Source organism: Suncus etruscus, chromosome 14, assembly GCF_024139225.1.
Source record: "Suncus etruscus isolate mSunEtr1 chromosome 14, mSunEtr1.pri.cur, whole genome shotgun sequence".
Taxonomy (NCBI): Eukaryota; Metazoa; Chordata; class Mammalia; order Eulipotyphla; family Soricidae; genus Suncus; species Suncus etruscus.
Genome location: NC_064861.1, coordinates 91,066,044 through 91,084,076, shown reverse-complemented (window position 1 = coordinate 91,084,076; position 18,033 = coordinate 91,066,044). Strand labels below are relative to the sequence as shown.

Below are 18,033 nucleotides of genomic sequence, written 5' to 3'. Positions count from 1 at the left end.
ACTCTTGATCGAAACTTTTCGCCTTGAGTTCCCTTTTCTTCCCAACCCCTCTTTTCTATCAGGCCGAAATCTTCTTCGTGACTCGGGAATAACTGTTGTGGTCCCCAGCCTCTCCCGCGGATCGGGATTGAGGTCCCTGGAGGGCCGCAGAGTGGTGCCCAACTCAGGGCACGAAAAACGGATCACTCGGTCGAATGGCAAAGGTGCGAGTCCGGACTCTCGCGGTAAGACACCAGTAAGTCCCTATAAAGGGCAGGGTGCAGGGAGGTCAGCTAACAGTGATCACTATCACCGCCGTTCATTTGTCCCTGGAGAAAATGGGGACTACTTTATCAAAAGAGGAGGCTTTCATTAAAGATCTTAAGAAAGCTCTGGGTGAAAGAAAAATTAAAGTTAAGAAAAAGGACTTCATTAAGTTCTTTATATGTGTTCATGATATTTGTCCTTGGTTTGTGGTCACTAGACCCCATATAGCTACAAGTACCTGGAAACAAATTGGTGATGAAATTATGCAATATTATACCAAACATGGTAAAGAAAAGGATAAAAAAGTTATGCAGTTTTATTGGTTCATCCTTATTGAAATTGTTACTGGTGCAGAGTTAAATTCAATTGGGGGAAGCTCCCTTAAGAAAGAAATTATTGAAAAAGCCGAGGCCAGCATAGAAATGGCCTCCTGCAGCCAGTCCCGGGCCAGTAGCGCCCCTCCTAAATCTGACAGCCTCATAGATTTGAAACCTTCCAAAGGCTTTTATCCCACTGTGGCCAGCGCCCCCCCAGAGGAGGACATTCTAGATGCCCAGGACACTCAGTCCCTACAGGACGTGGCGGCACAATATGACCATGCAGATTCCCTCCTCTCGCCGCTCCCCCCTTAAAGCTATAGAAAAGAAACTACTTGGCCAAATTGAAGATCTTAAACAAATTTTAAGCCTTCAAGAACAGGTTGCTTCTCTTAATTCACAAGTTTCTGCCCTTCAGGCTTTCCCCCGCCCTCCTAAATCTAAAGTTGTCTGTCCTCTGCCCACCCGATCCCAAGGCCAGGCCCCCCTCTTGAGAATTCAGAGGGACAGGCTGATGAGGGTGAGGCCGAGTGCTGTAAGACAGAAACTGCTGCGGTGCCTACAAATAATCCTAAGGGCCCAGTGAGTAGGATAATTACAAAATATCAGCTGCTAAGCCATAAAACCTTGAGATATCTGCACTTTGCTGTTAAAACTTCTGGGCCTAATGCGCCCTTTACTCAGTACATTTTGCTTGGGCCAGCCCTGAGCCACTCTTTCAGCCTCCTTCCTGCCGGCCTTGGGGAACAGCCAGCTCAGGCCCTGCCACTCCCACTTTAAGCCTTCCAATTCACCTTGAAATACCCCAATCTTTGTTATTCAAAAGAAATCTGGAAAGTGGCATCTCTTGCATAGTCTCAAAGCAATTAATAAAACCATGATCCCTATGGGTGCTTTTGCAACCCGGACTCCCCTCCTCAGTTGCCATTCCCTCTAATTCCAATAAATTAGTAATTGATCTTAAAAGATTGCTTTTTTTTCTCTCTATACCATTACACCCTGCTGACTGTAAAAGATTTGCCTCTAGCATTCCTGAGTTATCAGTGGAAGGCTCTGCTTCACCTTGCAGCCTTACACTTTGTCAAATATGTGTAGCACAGGTAATAAATTTTGTAAAAAATATTTTGAAAATAAACCTAATTATCCTATTCAACCTCAAAATAAAACAGCATATTAATTGGCTGATGCAAAATACAAATAATTGGCCTTTGGCATGTGCCTCCTTTAAGGAAAAAATTGATATTCATTATCCAGCAAATAAGTTTATACAGTTTTTAAAAGATGCATGTGAAGAGAAAAAAAAAGTCACAAGCCAGTGACAACAAGGTACCTACTGGTCTTAAAAGTTCTTGTTTTGAATATCAAAACCTTAGGTCAGCACAAACAAAAAGATAAAGTCCTGGCCCTGCTCTAGGAAGAAGCCATATACCCCCAACTCACTCAAGGTCTAATTTTCTTTAAGATCCTAATAAGCTAGCCACCCCCTATCCCTTAGGGTAGGAATGCAGCCCTAGAATGTTTTTCTAAGATAAAGACCACAGTTGGTAAAATTATGAGGTTTTAAAAGTGTTCAAAAATGTTATAATAAGCCCTTCAATCTATGCAGAGGTAATGTATATGTGGCATATTCTATACCTGTATTTGAGACAGTAAGTTTCTGTGTAGTCAGAATGCAGACAAAAATTTTGGAGAAAAAGTATTCAGCAGAAATAGTGCTAGCCTGTGTGTGTCTTAGTGGTTACAAGTTTGATTGCACTGCTAAATATGGCAGAGAGTGGTGGGGGTAGAATTAAAAAGATTCAGGAACTGTTCATGTGAAATATATAGTAAGAATTATTGTCAGAATTTTGTTGCGTCTCATTAGAGGCCTCAAATAATTGTGAAGTTTGTGTATTAAATTATGCGGCATAACTGTGCCTTTTCTAAAAGCATTTGTGTAATTAAGTTTTGTGCATTGGGTGTTGTAAAGTAATTATTAAAACATTGGAAATTAGAAAACCTTTTAAATTCAGGTCTGTAAGGGTTAAAAATTCTCTAGGGAGAAAAAGCAACAGGAAGATAAGAGCAATAAACTCCCTTTTTTCATGCCTCTCAGAAATTTTAGAGCAAGGTCATAATTCTGTCACTTGCAATAACAGATTATTGGTAAAAGAAAAACTTTTTGGTGTTTTAAAATTTAAAATGACACACAAGTATTAGAATTTGAGTCTTTTATATTTCTATTAGAAAATTTATTTTGATATTTAAGGTATTTAAAAATTATGTGAAAAATGATGTGGTTAGCCTTTTTAAATAATATAGTTAATTTTACTGCACAGTAAACACCCAGGTGTGCTTTATAGTACCCTTGGTTTTAATTTTTTGCTACAGCTATGGTTGTTCTTTACCTCTGCATTGAAAGAACTATTCTTTTAAGTGTATTCAGAAAGTCAGTACATTATACAAATCTGTATATTTGTGTCAAAGTGAAGAAATCTAGTATTGATAAATATATATATATTTAATTTTATGAGTAATATTATAAAAGTAAATTTTATAGTCAGTTTAACTACAAGTATCAAAAATAATTTTGGTCTTAAGCTCTAGGTATGGAAATGCATCAGATGTCTTTAACTATATTTTATAATGATCTAAACATTTTGTTAATTTGGTATATAATATTTTTTACAAATTATTTACTTGAAGTCTTCAAAGTAGGAACAGTTGTTTGTTTTTTAAAGTCAGTTTTTCATACCTTTAATAATCATAGTTCATGCTATTGTATTTAATCATATAATTTTTAACACATTATTGCAGCTGTCTTACTGTTCTACTGTGAAACTAATTTAAAGGAAACCCATTCATTTACAGCAGATATCATACTTCAAAGTGGAGACTCCTTCTACAGTGCTCATTAACCATTTTACTTAAAAAATTTTAACTGCTTATTAACCATTTTACTTAATGTTTTAAACTTCAAATTAGAATTGTTTTAAAAATGTTTTGTGCTAAATCTAAACCTTAAAACTTTTATTTTCAGCAAAGTTTCACTCCATCTACATTTAGTACTTCAAAAAACTAAGTTCTTCTACAAAAAATTTTTTTTTCTTACAAACATGCTGGCTAAATATTTAAAAGCGCTTGTCAATTTTTCTAAAATAAGTTTTGGATCGATCCTTTTGTCTGTTTATGTGTGTGTTGTGATGAATGAAAGTGGCCACTTGTATACAATGTTGTGTTTAGTGTTGTTTTGTTTTGTCTGTTTATTTGTTATCTCTACAGTTTATAATAATACAATTTTCAAAGCCTTATCCATTTTTCAAATTTCAATAAATTTTTTTCAACCTGGTTCAGTCTGGTCAGTTGACAGACTGGCATCTTGCAACTAAAAATCATGTGTTAAAAATTATGTATTAATTAGCTTTGTCCTTCTAAGAACATGGCAGAGGGTGTGGGGGATGGTAAACCCCAGATTTCTTAATGGCCATCGGGGATAAATTTTCCCTGGAGAATTTCTGGACTTTGCAGTCACCCAGCTTTTCTGCTATGTGTAAGTTAAGGCGATAAAAATATAAATATGTGGCTAGATAAAGCTGCTTATCTAGCTTTAAGATAATAACTAAGAAGTTTAAGAAAAATTATTTAGGTTCAGTTTAAAAGTTTTTTAAAAATTGGCGATTGTTAATTATAAAAATTTTTAAATGCTGAAGTCTGACAGAAGACCTCCGCAGCCTCCTGCTGTCTTCATCCACCTCAAAAAAGCCTGTCACCCCTCCTGCCACCTCTGTGTTACTCACCCACTGTTCCAGTCATTCAGCCCACCATTCCTGCCGGACCTGTTTCTAACTAACTCTGCCTAAGGGGAATGCTGGATTTGATACTCTGCCTGGCAGCAGGAATTGCCCCCTGTGATATGCCCACTGCCACCAACAACCTCCGTCGCACCAAGCCTTAACTTTAAGACAGGTCACAGGCATGGGACTTTGCTTACTCGGACCATATATGTGCCCCCCTGTTCAACTATCGGACATTTGCAATCAAACCATTGTGGTTAACAACTCTTCCATCTTCATTGAAGCCCCAAACTCCACTTATTTTGTTTGCTCCACTGGACTTTCTCCCCATATTATTACTGAAATGTTTCTTGATTATCATGATTATTATGTTTTAGCCTTGTTAATGTCTAGATTAACCATTAAACCTGTTGGTCCGGTTTCCACCTCGGACCTCATCCTGCAAATGGTCAACGCCTCTGCCCAGGTGCTCTCCGGCACCAGCTTTGAACACTGTTGAATCTGCTATTCACCCATCCCACCATTCTATGAAGTAATTGCTGCCTTCGAACTGCCTCACTTCACCAATAATACCAACCTTCTGCGATGGGGTATGGTGCCTCAACACCATGGCATGACTTTGAAACAAGTGGTGAAAATTGAACTTTGCCTTTTGGAACCCAATATGCTTCCCCCTATTCCCCTTATTGAAATTTGTAAGCAAACTCTTGTTGATAATTCATCTTTTAAGGTTATACTTGCTCCCAATTTAACATTTTTTGCTTGTTCCTCGGGTTTATCTCCCCATATTATTTCTAATACTTTTCTCCAGATAAGAATTATTGTGTATTCAAACTATCAGAACTTATGGGACACAGCAAAAGCAGTACTGAGAGGAAAATTTATAGCTTTGCAAGCACACATCAGGAAGGAAGAAGGAGCTTACCTGAGTAGCTTAATGACACAGCTAATAGAACTAGAAAATGCTCAACAAAAGGACCCAAGAATAGGAAGACAGAAGGAAATAACAAAGCTGAGAGCAGAAATCAACGAAGTGGAAACCCAAAAAACAATCCGAAAGATCAACGAAAGCAGAAGTTGGTTCTTTGAAAAAATAAACAAGGTTGATAGACCACTGGCAAACCTAACAAAGAAAGAGAGAGAGAGAAACTTGATAACTCGTATCAGGAATGAAAAAGGAGAGATCACTACTGATATGACAGAGATTCAAAGGGTAATCAGAAACTACTTTGAAAAACTCTACGCCACTAAAAATGAGAACCTGGAAGAAATGGATAAATTCTTGGACTCTTATTATCTTCCACGGTTGAAGGAAGAGGATGTAGCATATCTAAACACCCCCATCACCATCGATGAAATTAAAACAGTAATCAAATGTCTGCCGAAAAACAAAAGCCCAGGTCCAGATGGATTCACTAATGAATTCTATCAAACTTTCCAAGAGGAACTACTGCCAATCTTGGCAAGACTCTTTCATGAAATTGAACAAGCAGAAACACTTCCAAATAGCTTTAATGAAGCCAACATCACCTTGATACCTAAACCAGACAGAGATGCTACCAAAAAAGAAAATTACAGACCAATATCGCTGATGAATGCAGATGCAAAGATCCTCAACAAAATCCTGGCAAATAGGATTCAATGCCTCGTTAAGAAGATCATCCACTACGATCAAGTAGGTTTCATCCCAGGAATGCAAGGCTGGTTTAACATCCGTAAATCTATCAACATAATACACAACATCAATAACAAGAAAAATAAAAACCACATGATCATATCAATAGATGCAGAGAAAGCATTTGATAAGGTCCAACACCCATTCTTGATCAAAACTCTCAGCAAGATGGGAATGGAGGGAACCTTTCTCAATATAGTGAAGGCCATCTACCACAAGCCAGTGGCAAATATTATCCTCAATGGAGAAAAACTAAAAGCCTTCCCTCTAAATTCTGGCACAAGACAAGGCTGTCCTCTCTCACCACTCCTATTCAACATAGCACTGGAAGTACTTGCTATAGCGATTAGGCAAGAAAAGGATATCAAGGGAATCCAGATAGGAAAGTAAGAAGTCAAGCTCTCACTGTTTGCAGATGACATGATACTCTACTTAGAAAACCCTAAAGACTCTATCAAAAAGCTTCTAGAAACAATAGACTCATATAGCAAGGTGGCAGGCTACAAAATTAACACACAAAAATCAATGGCCTTTCTATACACCAATAGTAATAAGGATGAAATGGACATTAAGAAAACAACCCCATTCACAATAGTGCCACACAAACTCAAATATCTTGGAATCAACTTGACTAAATATGTGAAGGACCTATACAAGGAAAATTATAAAACTCTGCTCCAAGAAATAAGAGAGGACACACGGAAATGGAAACACATACCCTGCTCATGGATTGGCAGGATTAACATCATCAAAATGGCAATACTCCCCAAGGCATTATACAGATTTAATGCCATCCCTCTAAAAATACCCATGACATTCTTCAAAGAAGTGGATCAGACACTTTTGAAATTCATTTGGAACAATAAACACCCTCGAATAGCTAAAGCAATCATTGGGAAAAAGAATATGGGAGGAATTACTTTCCCCAACTTTAAACTGTACTACAAAGCAATAGTTATCAAAACAGCATGGTATTGGAATAAGGACAGGTCCTCAGATCAGTGGAATAGGCTTGAATACTCGGAAAATGTTCCCCAGACATACAATCACCTAATTTTTGATAAAGGAGCAGGAAATCCTAAATGGAGCAGGGAAAGCCTCTTCAACAAGTGGTGTTGGCACAATTGGATAGCCACTTGCAAAAAATTGAACTTAGACCCCCAGCTAACATCATGTACGAAGGTAAAATCCAAATGGATTAAAGACCTTGATATCAGCCCCAAAACCATAAGATATATAGAACAGCACATAGGCAAAACACTCCAGGACATTACAGGCATCTTCAAGGAGGAAACTGCACTCTCCAAGCAAGTGAAAGCAGAGATTAACAGATGGGAATATATTAAGCTGAGAAGCTTCTGCACCTCAAAGGAAATAGTGCCCAGGATACAAGAGCCACCCACTGAGTGGGAGAAACTATTCACCCAATACCCATCAGATAAGGGGCTAATCTCCAAAATATACAAGGCACTGACAGAACTTTACATGAAAAAAACATCTAACCCCATCAAAAAATGGGGAGAAGAAATGAACAGACACTTTGACAAAGAAGAAATACACATGGCCAAAAGACACATGAAAAAATGTTCCACATCACTAATCATCAGGGAGATGCAAATCAAAACAACGATGAGATACCACCTCACACCCCAGAGAATGGCACACATCACAAAGAATGAGAATAAACAGTGTTGGCGGGGATGTGGAGAGAAAGGAACTCTTATTCACTGCTGGTGGGAATGCCGTCTAGTTCAACCTTTATGGAAAGCGATATGGAGATTCCTCCAAAAACTGGAAATCGAGCTCCCATACGATCCAGCTATACCACTCCTAGGAATATACCCTAGGAACACAAAAATACAGTACAAAAACCCCTTCCTTACACCTATATTCATTGCAGCACTATTTACCATAGCAAGACTCTGGAAACAACCAAGATGCCCTTCAACAGACGAATGGCTAAAGAAACTGTGGTACATATACACAATGGAATATTATGCAGCTGTCAGGAGAGATGAAGTCATGAAATTTTCCTATACATGGATGTACACGGAATCTATTATGCTGAGTGAAATAAGTCAGAGAGAGAGAGAGAGAGAAAAACGCAGAATGGTCTCACTCATCTATGGGTTTTAAGAAAAATGAAAGACACCCTTGTAATAATAATTTTCAGACACAAAAGAGAAAAGAGCTGGAAGTTCCAGCTCACCTCAGGAAGCTCACCACAAAGAGTGATGAGTTTAGTTAGGGAAATAACTACATTTTGAACTGTCCTAATAACGAGAATGTATGAGGAAAATGGAGAGCTGGTCTAGAGTACAGGGGGGGGGGGTCGGGTGGGGAGGAGGGAGACTTGGGACATTGGTGATGGGAATGTTGCACTGGTGATGGGTGGTGTTCTTTACATGACTGAAACCCAAACACAATCATGTATGTAATTAAGGTGTTTAAATAAATTTAAAAAAATAAAATAAAAATAAAGTAAATAAACATAAAAAAAAAGAAATAATGAAGCAAGATGTTAGCCTTGAGTTTAGGAAAATGCACAGGGGGTTCCCATGAACATACTCCTTACATGTGTTCTCCTCTGCTTCTTTCTAAATAAACCCTTTGGGGGGGTGGAATTACTTTTATTGAGGGCAAAAAAAAAAGAATTATTGTGTATTGATTGTATTAATACCTAAATTATCTGTCAAACCTGAATCAAATTTATTGCCTGGTAAGGATACCTCCCTTGCCCCTTCCAGGCGCAAAAGAAAACTTGTAACTGCACTCACTCTTGCTTTGGTGTTAAGCTTAGGTGTTGCTGGTGCAGGCACAGGAATTTGTTCATTGGTTCATACCCAAGAAGCTATTAATGTTTTAACCACCACTGTTGTTAAAGATATAGAGGAGCTTAAGCGAGATCTAGATTATCTACAACAAACTGTTGGTTCCTTAGCTGAAATGGTACTGCAAAACCGCCGCAGCCTTGATCTTGCTTTGTTAAAAGCCGGGGGGATATGTGCCGCCTTAAAGGAAGAATGTTGCTTCTTTAAGGATAAATTAGGCCTTGTTAGGGATAGCATCAAAAAGGTTGAAAAAAGTCTAGCTGAAAGTAAGAAAACCTTAGACAGGGAGGAAAATTGGTATAAAAATTGGTTTTCAGCTTTCCCCTGGAAATCTACTCTGCTGCCCACGCTGCTTGGCCCATTCATTGGGTTCATGCTGTTTGTTTCTTTTGTTCCATGGGCATTTCGCTGTCTAACTGGCTTTATAAAAACCCAGATTGACGAGGCTACCAAAAAAATCTGTGGGCGTTCATTACCAACAGATCCAGCCTCATGAACCCCCCGTGACTGAAGTCACAGAGGGCGAAAAAGGTGCCCCTGAAACACTGGACTTTGAGGAGTTAGAACAGCTTGCCAAGCGCAAAAAATCCCTCCTCTTACGGCTGTGGAAATTCCTAGGACGGGATTAGTCTGATGTCAGTTGTCAGAAGCACACCCCATTCTTTAAATCTGTGTTGGCTCTTTGGGGTAGGGCGACCTGGCCTATATGCACTAATGCAAGAATTTCTTGCATGCTCCCCGAGCCATAGCCTTACTTTGGGGTGCTGACGCTGAGAGCACATCAGGTAGCCTAAGACAGGGTTTTCACCCATCTTTGAAATAAATAAAAAAGGGGGAATTTGTTGGAGACTGTTTGGCATAACTAAAAGCCCTTTTTACTAAAATCAAAATGGAGTCTCTGAAAGTCTGAGCAAAAGTGCCTACGTGACAATTAGCAGGAGCTGCCAGCCTGAGCAGCTAGCAAATGTGGCCTTTGCCCTTGGACCTAAAGAAAAGGGGAGTCACTGCATACCTCAGAACTAGGGGAGTCGACCACAGGCACCAAGATGTTCCCATAAAGATAGAGGCTGGTGGGCCTAGGCAGAGATTAGATCTTATACTTTGTTGCTCTAATACGGTATGGGCCTCATGATTGATGAATGCCAGTCTCGTGATGTACAACCTTGTTAATTTTGAAAAAACAAGATGTGCCTGTGGAAAGTTACAATTATTCCAAGAATGCCTTGCCCCTTTCTCTTTGTTTGGCCTGACTATAAAAGGCTTGCCCCCTCCCATATTAAACGGACTCTTGATTGAAACTTTTCGCCTTGAGTTCCTTTTTCTTCCCAACCCCTCTTTTCTTTCAGGCCGGAATCCTCTTCGTGACTCGGGAATAACTGTTTTGGTCTCCAGCCTCTCCCGCGGGTCAGAATTGAGGTCCCTGGGGGCCGCAGGGGGTCACACCCAGCAGCGCTCAGGGATTATTTCTGGCTCTATGCTCAGAAATCACTCCTGGCAGGCTCAGGGGACCATATGGGATGCTGGGATTCAAACCACTGACCTTCTGCATGGAAGGCAAACACCTTACTTCCATGCTATCTCTCCGCCCCCTAGATTTTTTCTTATTAAGTTCTGTCAGTACCTTGTATATCATAGATATTATTACTTATCTGATGGGTGTTGTGTGAATAGTTTTTCCCATTCTGTGGGTGGCTTTTGTACCCGAGGCACTATTTCCTTTGAGGTGCAGAAGCTTCTCAGTTTAATATAGTGCCATCTGTTTATCTCTGCTTCCACATGTTTGGAGAGTGTTGTTTCCTCCTTGAAGATGCCTTTAGTCTCAATGTCATGGAGTGTTTTACCTACGTGTTGTTCTATATACTTACTGATTTTAGGTCTTATATTAAGGTCTTTAATCCATTTAAATTTAACCTTTATGCATGGTGTTAGATGAAGTTCTGAGTTCACTTTTTTTGCAAGTGTCTGACCAGTTGTCCCAACACCACTTGTTGGAGATGCTTTCCTTGCTGCATTTTGCATCTTGCCCCTTCATCAAAGATTAGTTGATTGTATGTCTGGGGAAACTTTTTTAAATACTCAAGTCTATTCCACTATCTCAAGATCTGCCTTTATTCTAATACCATGCTGTTTTAATGACAATTTCTTTGTAATACAATTTAAAATTGAGGAAAGTGAGGCCTCCCATATTCTTTTTTCCAAGAGTTCCTCTAAGTATTCTTGGGTGTTTATTTTTCCAAATGAACGTTAGAAGTATTTAGTCCACTTTTTTGAAGAATGTCATGGATATCCTTAAAAAATTACATTAATGTACATGGAAATGTAAAAATACTATACCTCTAATGTTTAAGGAGTTACGTAAGTTTTATGGCTTTAGATTGCCTTGTGTGCTGTTAAGAAATATTATAATGTGTTACAATCTGGGGACTTGAGGGACAAAGTAATTGTACATGGATTCTGTTTTATTTATTTTAATGTTCTTTGGCTGAAAGTTCAAAGTCAAGATATCAGCAAGTGGACTTCTGAGAATTATGTTATGGGCGATTGTCCTTCCACTGTAACTTTACCTTGTCCTCTTTCTTTGCATTTTTGTTCTCATAATTAAAAATTAAAAAATTAAAAAAATTACATTAAATCTGTACAATTATTTGGGGAGTATTGTCATTTTAATGAGCAAGGACATTTTAAAGACAGAGAGAAAAGTTGCTACTAAGTGTCTTTAATTTGGTGCTGAAATTTTCCAGGTAAAGAGAATTCAATCAAGGCTATATTTGCCTGTAATACACACAGCAGAAAGGAGAATCAATTATAGGCCAATTAGATGTAAAAAACATAATGTCAGTACTATAACACGAATCTCAAAATATTTCTAAAGAAATAGGCCAGTAATCCACGCAGAGAAGAAGCATTTTAGCAGGTCTTCTGGTAAAATATTTCTTGGGAATACTCAGAACAGCCATATGCACTAAGAATATGACATCCTAGTGGTCCTTCTGTCTGTCCTCTTCATAGAAATAATGAAATTATTATCAATGGTACGAACTGGCATTGCTTCACAGTGCAATTTCTCGCTCATTTCAGAGGCTGCAGAAATCTTCAAACCAGAGATCGCCTGAGCTGCCTATTCTTTTTTTTTTTTTCTGTTTCGGGTCATGCAGTGCTCAGGAGATACTCCTAGCCCTGTGCCAAATGGTATCTCCTGTAGCTTCATGGTACAGATGATACCAGGGTCAGTGTGTATAAAGCCAAATATCTTACAAGTACTATTTATCTCTCTCTCTCTGTCCCAATCAGGCGGTCATTATGAATTGGTGTCCCTTGGTGGGATCCTGGTCCTACCCAGCAGCTGGGCCCTATGGATCCCTACAAGCCTTGGGGAAGCAAAGCAGCAGGCAGTCTTATAGCTTATTTTAGTGAACATCAGAATCCTGGAAAACGTGTAGATTACTGTGATAATGCCAAAGAAAAACTGCGATGAATATAGCAGTGATTGATGAAGATTTCCTGGCAGTTATTTGGTGAGTTTTAAGGGTCCAGAGACCAGACCTAGAGTTCCCACACACAAAAGTGTGCTCCGTATGCCCGACTCCTGATTCTTGTAGGATCCATGTGTGGTGATATTAAGGGTTTCAGCGAAGATGCAATGTATCTTGGGGACCAAACACTGGCAGAGGTCGAACCTGGAGCCCCACACTTGATCCACATACATTTTCTGTGCCCAGGGATCACTCCTGGGAGGACTTGAGGTACCCTATCAGATGCTGGGATTAAACCCAGGACCCTCTGTATACAGTAAAGGCTATCCATTCTGCACCATTGCTCCAGCTTCAAATCGTGTTCTATCTTTCAAATTCTCCTTCCTTTTGAAAGTGTAAAAGGACTTACCTAGGCTCAGCGCTTAAGAGCTAAATCCCACTCCCCAAATTAAACACGTGCTCACACACACACACAACATGGCACGGGAATGTTTGCAAGTCATGACCACATTTCCAAATGCATTGTATTTTATTTATAGGACTCAGAGCACAGAGACTGCTCTTGTTTTCTCATTTAATAAAATTGAAAGGTGAACTCATGGGGCTAGAGAAACAGTATAGTGGGGAGAGCATTTGCTGTGCATACAGCTGATCTAGGTTTGATCTCTAGCATCCCATAAGGTATTTAGAGCTCCACTTGTTAAAGTCTGAAGAGATAACCCAATCAGCGCTGAGAGTCAAAGACTACCTCTGACGATGTAAAATGTAAAAGGGAGTTTATTCCAGCTAGCTGGGCCCAGTGTCAAGAAAGACAAAGGCACTGAAAAAAAACTAACAGGCAACTTATATAGGGTCAACAGGCTTCATAACGCTAAGCATTTCATTGGTTAATACAGTTTAACTTCCATAGTATACATGATTGATTCTTATATCTCACAGTCCTAATGTTGGATACTGTGACTTGTCAAAGGCCATTTTTGCTGTCTTCTGCCTTAGTCCAGCTTTTCACCTAAAAGTTGCCTACGTGCAGTTTTGCTGTGAGTCCTTGAGTTAACAGGAAAGAATGTGCAGCTGCAGGAGATAATTAACTCTGTGGCCCGGAGAAGAGCAAACATAGCCCGGTACCATTCCCAGAAATAAGGTTTTACTCCCTTAACTACATTCCTGAATTAACAAGGCATTTATCATTAGATATATGTTATATTGTCTAAGATTATTCCTGTAGAACATTAACCCCCACCTCCTAATTGTTTTCTTTTTTGTTTTTTTGTTTTTTGGGCCACACCCGGTGACGCTCAGGAGTTACTCCTGGCTTTGCGCTCAGAAGTTGCTCCTGGCTTCTTGGGGGACCATATGGGACGCCGGGGGATCGAACCGCGGTCCGTCCTAGGCTAGCGCAGGCAAGGCAGGCACCTTACCTCCAGCGCCACTGCCCGGCCCCCCACCTCCTAATTGTTAAAGAGTTAGGAATGCAGCTAAGAAGGTCACAAAACGTTTTCCTGGAAATGACTTGTAGGTTGTCCTGCCCCCTAGCCCACCGCCCACTTGCCCTATTTGGAAAATGATTTACTGCCTTTGTTTCATGGCTTTCGCGCCAAAAAGTATGATTGACACCACCTTTTGCCTGCCCCCTTCTCCTTCCCTATATAAGAGATGCAGGACCCTAATAAAGTCACCTTTGAACGGTCTAATCGTCTAAGGTCATTATTACTAACCTCTCTCAGATTTTTACAGGTGTGGTCGTGCTTCTAGCCCTGCTAAATAAAGGTGCGGTCGTCCGTGAGCCTCTCGACTGATTCCTGCTGGCCGGGCCCCTCCGGGGGGCTTGCAGGACCCCGCATCCTAACTCCTGCCTCCCACACACTTCCTTATCTGGTCTGATCCCATCTGGGCCAAAAAACAGAATGGCCTATATAACTACAAGTACTTGACCAATCTATGGTACAAGCTGACATCTCATTTTCTTAGAAATTGGCCTGGAAATTTGAGGGGGTAGCTATATCTGGGAAGTGAGGGAGAAGAGGTAAACAGACATTCAAATTGCTACAGGCTTCTTGCTCATTAAGGTGAGTTATAGCTTCAGAATCTGGGGTCTAACACCCCCCTTTTCTAGTTTACAGGGAGGAGTCATCCTCCCTAATTTGCATAGTTTATTTAGCCATTCATCTGTTGAAGGGCATCTTGGTTGTTTCCAGATTCTGGCTATTATAAATAGCACTGCAAATAATATAAGTATGAGAAAGGTATTTTTTTTTTTTTGGTTTTTGGGTCACACCCGGCGGTGCTCAGGGGTTACTCCTGGCTGTCTGCTCAGAAATAGCTCCTGGCAGGCACGGGGGACCATATGGGACACCGGGATTCGAACCAACCGCCTTTGGTCCTGGATTGGCTGCTTGCAAGGCAAACGCCGCTGTGCTATCTCTCCAGGCCCAAGAAAGATATTTTTGTATTGCGTTTTTGTGTCCTAGGAAATATCCCTAAGAGTGGTATAGCTGGATCATATGAGAACTCAATTTCCAGTTTTGTTTGTTTGTTTGTTTTGGGTTTTTTTTTTTTGGTCACACCCGGCATCGCTCAGGGGTTACTCCTGGCTCGATGCTCAGAAATTGCTCCTGGCACACTCGGGGGACCATATGGAATGCCGGGATTCGAACCACCAACCTTCTGCACGCAAGGCAAATGCCTTACCTCCATGCTATCTCTCCAGCCCCAATTTCCAGTTTTTTAAATTAAATAATTACTTTATTCAAACACTGTGATTATGAACATAACTGTAGTTGGATTTCAATCATAAAAAGAACACCCCTTTCACCCATGCAACCTTTCAATTAACAATGCCCCCATCTCTTCCCTCTGCCACCCCCTGCCTGTATTGGAGACAGGCTTTCTACATTCCTCACTCACTGACATTGTTATGAAAGTTCTGAGTGTAGTTATTTATCTAACTGCAGTCACCACTCTTTGTAGTGAGCTTCATATTTGAACCTGTCCTCTCAACCCTAATCTCTGGGAATTATTTCAGGGTCTTTAATTTTTCTTAAAACTCATAGATGAGTGAGAAAATTCTGTGTTTCTATCTCCCTCTGACTAATTTCACTCAGCATAATAAATTCCATGTACATCTATAGATAGGAAAATTTCATGACTTCATCTCTCCTAATGACTGTAAAATATTCCACTGTGTATTTTTACCACAGTTTCTTTAGCCATTCATCTCTTGAAGGGCATCTTGGTTGTTTCCAGAGTCTGGCTATTGTAAAAAGTGCTGTGATAAATATAGGCGTGAGGAAGGAATGTTTGTATTGGATTTTTGTGTTCCTTGGGTATATCCCTAGGAGTGATATAGCTGGATCAAATGGGAGCTCAATTTCCAGTTTTTAGAGGAATCTCAATATCACTTTCCATAAAGAATAGACTAGACGGCATTTCCACCGGCAGTGAAAAAGAGTTTTTTTTTTTTTTTTTTTTGGGCCACACCCAGCAGTGCTCAGGGGTTACTCCTGGCTGTCTGCTCAGAAATAGCTCCTGGCAGGCACGGGGGACCATACGGGACACCGGGATTCGAACCAACCACCTTTGGTCCTGGATCGGCTGCTTGCAAGGCAAACGCCGCTGTGCTATCTCTCCAGGCCCGAAAAAGAGTTTCTTTCTCTCCACATCCCCGCCAGCACTGCTTGTTCTCCTTCTTTGTGATGTGTGCCAATCTGAGATAGTACCTCATAGTTGTTTTGATTTGCATCTTCTTGATGATTAGTGATGTGGAGCATCTTTTCATGTGCCTTTTGGCCATTTGCATTTCTTCTTTTACAAAGTGTCTGTTCATTTCTTCTCCCCATATTTGATGGGGTTAGATGGTTTTTTCTTGTAAAGTTCTGCCAGTACCTTGTATATTTTGGATATTAGTCCTTTATCTGATGGGTATTGGGTGAATAATTTCTCCCACTCACTGGGTGGCTTTTGTATTCTGGGCACTATCTCCTTTGAGGTGCAGAAGCTTCTCAGCTTAATATAGTCCCTTTTGTTTATCTCTGCCTCTAAACAAGAGTACTATTTCTTCCTTGAAGATGTTTTTAGTTTCAATGTCCTGGAATGTTTTATCTATGTCACAACCTCTTTTTGTACTTTCTCAAGGACCTACCCATTCAGGACCATGGTCTAATCAATCTGTCTTGGAAAGCTGGGTCAGGAGCCCGTACCTGGACCCTAAAAATCAGGGAATCTCTTCATCAATAATTCAGCTTCTGGGGCTGAGAGATAGCACATAGGCAAACCAGGATGGATGGTGGTTTTAATCTCGGCATTACATTTAGTCCCCCATGCCTGCCAGAAGCTATTTCTGAGTGCAGAGCCAGAAGTATCCCCTGAATGCTACTGTGTGTGAACCATAAACTAAAAAAAAGTCAACTTTCCAGGCTAAACCAAGACAACCCCGCAGTTTAAGCTCTTAAAGCCTGCAACTTCAGTTGATAGTCCCTGCCCAAAGGACAAGTCAATGCCCTTACAAGATTAAGTCTGGCATAATAGGACTTTAACAGACTATGGGGATGACTGTAGGAAGAAGTAGTTTAACTGTCAAAGGAATAGTAATTTACCTGGGGATTAAAGATTATGATCATGTAGGGAAAATAATAGTTATTGTTTCAGTACTCACAGTCTGGACCTTTAAAAAATGTGAAAATATAGCTCAATTTTTATTACTCCCTTATGGTATGCCTGGAAAAACAGAACACATCAGGGAAGGAGGCTTCAAAAGTACTAACCCTTAGGCTGCTGCATTAATAGCTTTCACTGCTAAGTATAAAGAGTAAAATTCAATGTTAATTCTTGAAATTCAGGGCAGAAAATTCGAATGTATGTTTGATTCAGGGCCAGAAGTGTCTGTGGTTTGTTTAAGAGATAGGCTTTAAAACTGGTCCCTACAAGAAATTCAATACAGTTTGGAAGGGTCTTGTCTTCAAATTCTGTTCATCAGAGCATTAGGTATTTAAAGTGCATAGAATCAGAAGATCAACATGTAATATCCATGCAGTATGTTGCTCTGTCATCTTTGAACCTATAGGGACGTGATTTGCATAAGCAATGAAAAGCAGACTATCACATCCCTCGCAAAAACAGTTCCCACCATGTTAATTCAGAGGTTTCACCTTTTTGATTGGGGCCACTGGGTTAAAGCACCCGGAACCCATCCCCATTGAATCCAATCTGGATTCCCCAGTGACCCATCCACAGCACAAAATTAGAGGTGTTTAGAAACTTAGTCAATGAACAGTTGAGGCTGACACACATTGAAACGTCTTTTTCTAATTGGAATTTTCCAATATTTATTATTAAGAAACCAACAGACAGATGGAGACATTTAACAGATTTAAAGTCTGCAAATTCTCAGGTGGTTTCAATGGGCAAGATGTAGAATGGCCTACCATCACCGATAGCCATTCCAAGAGACTGGCCTTTGATAGTAATTGACTTAAAGGACTGTTTTTATGATATTTCTTTATATCCAAAAGACAGAAAAAGATTTGCCTTTTCAGTTCCTTCTATTAATAACAGAGTCCCTAGGCAGCAACTTCAAAGGATAGTTTTGCATCAGGGCATGGTAAGTTCATCAACCCTGTGTCAATATTTTGTTGATGTAGTTTTATGTCCAGCTCGTAAAAAGTTTCCCCAGGTTTATTTGGTGCATTACATGTATGACATCTTACTGTCAGCTCAGACTCC

At 40.0% G+C, this 18,033-nt stretch overlaps 1 protein-coding gene and 1 non-coding gene across 2 annotated transcripts in view; one reads left to right on the top strand and one right to left on the bottom strand.

Annotated features, from left to right (window-relative positions):
* Positions 1 to 18,033, bottom strand: part of LOC126028593 (C5a anaphylatoxin chemotactic receptor 1-like) — a 334,324-nt gene that overhangs the window by 53,927 nt on the left and 262,364 nt on the right. The gene's annotated exons all lie outside the window — the stretch shown is intronic.
* Positions 2,874 to 3,003, top strand: LOC126029341 (small nucleolar RNA SNORA22). Its single transcript, XR_007502956.1, has one exon. It is a non-coding gene; the product is annotated as a small nucleolar RNA SNORA22 (small nucleolar RNA).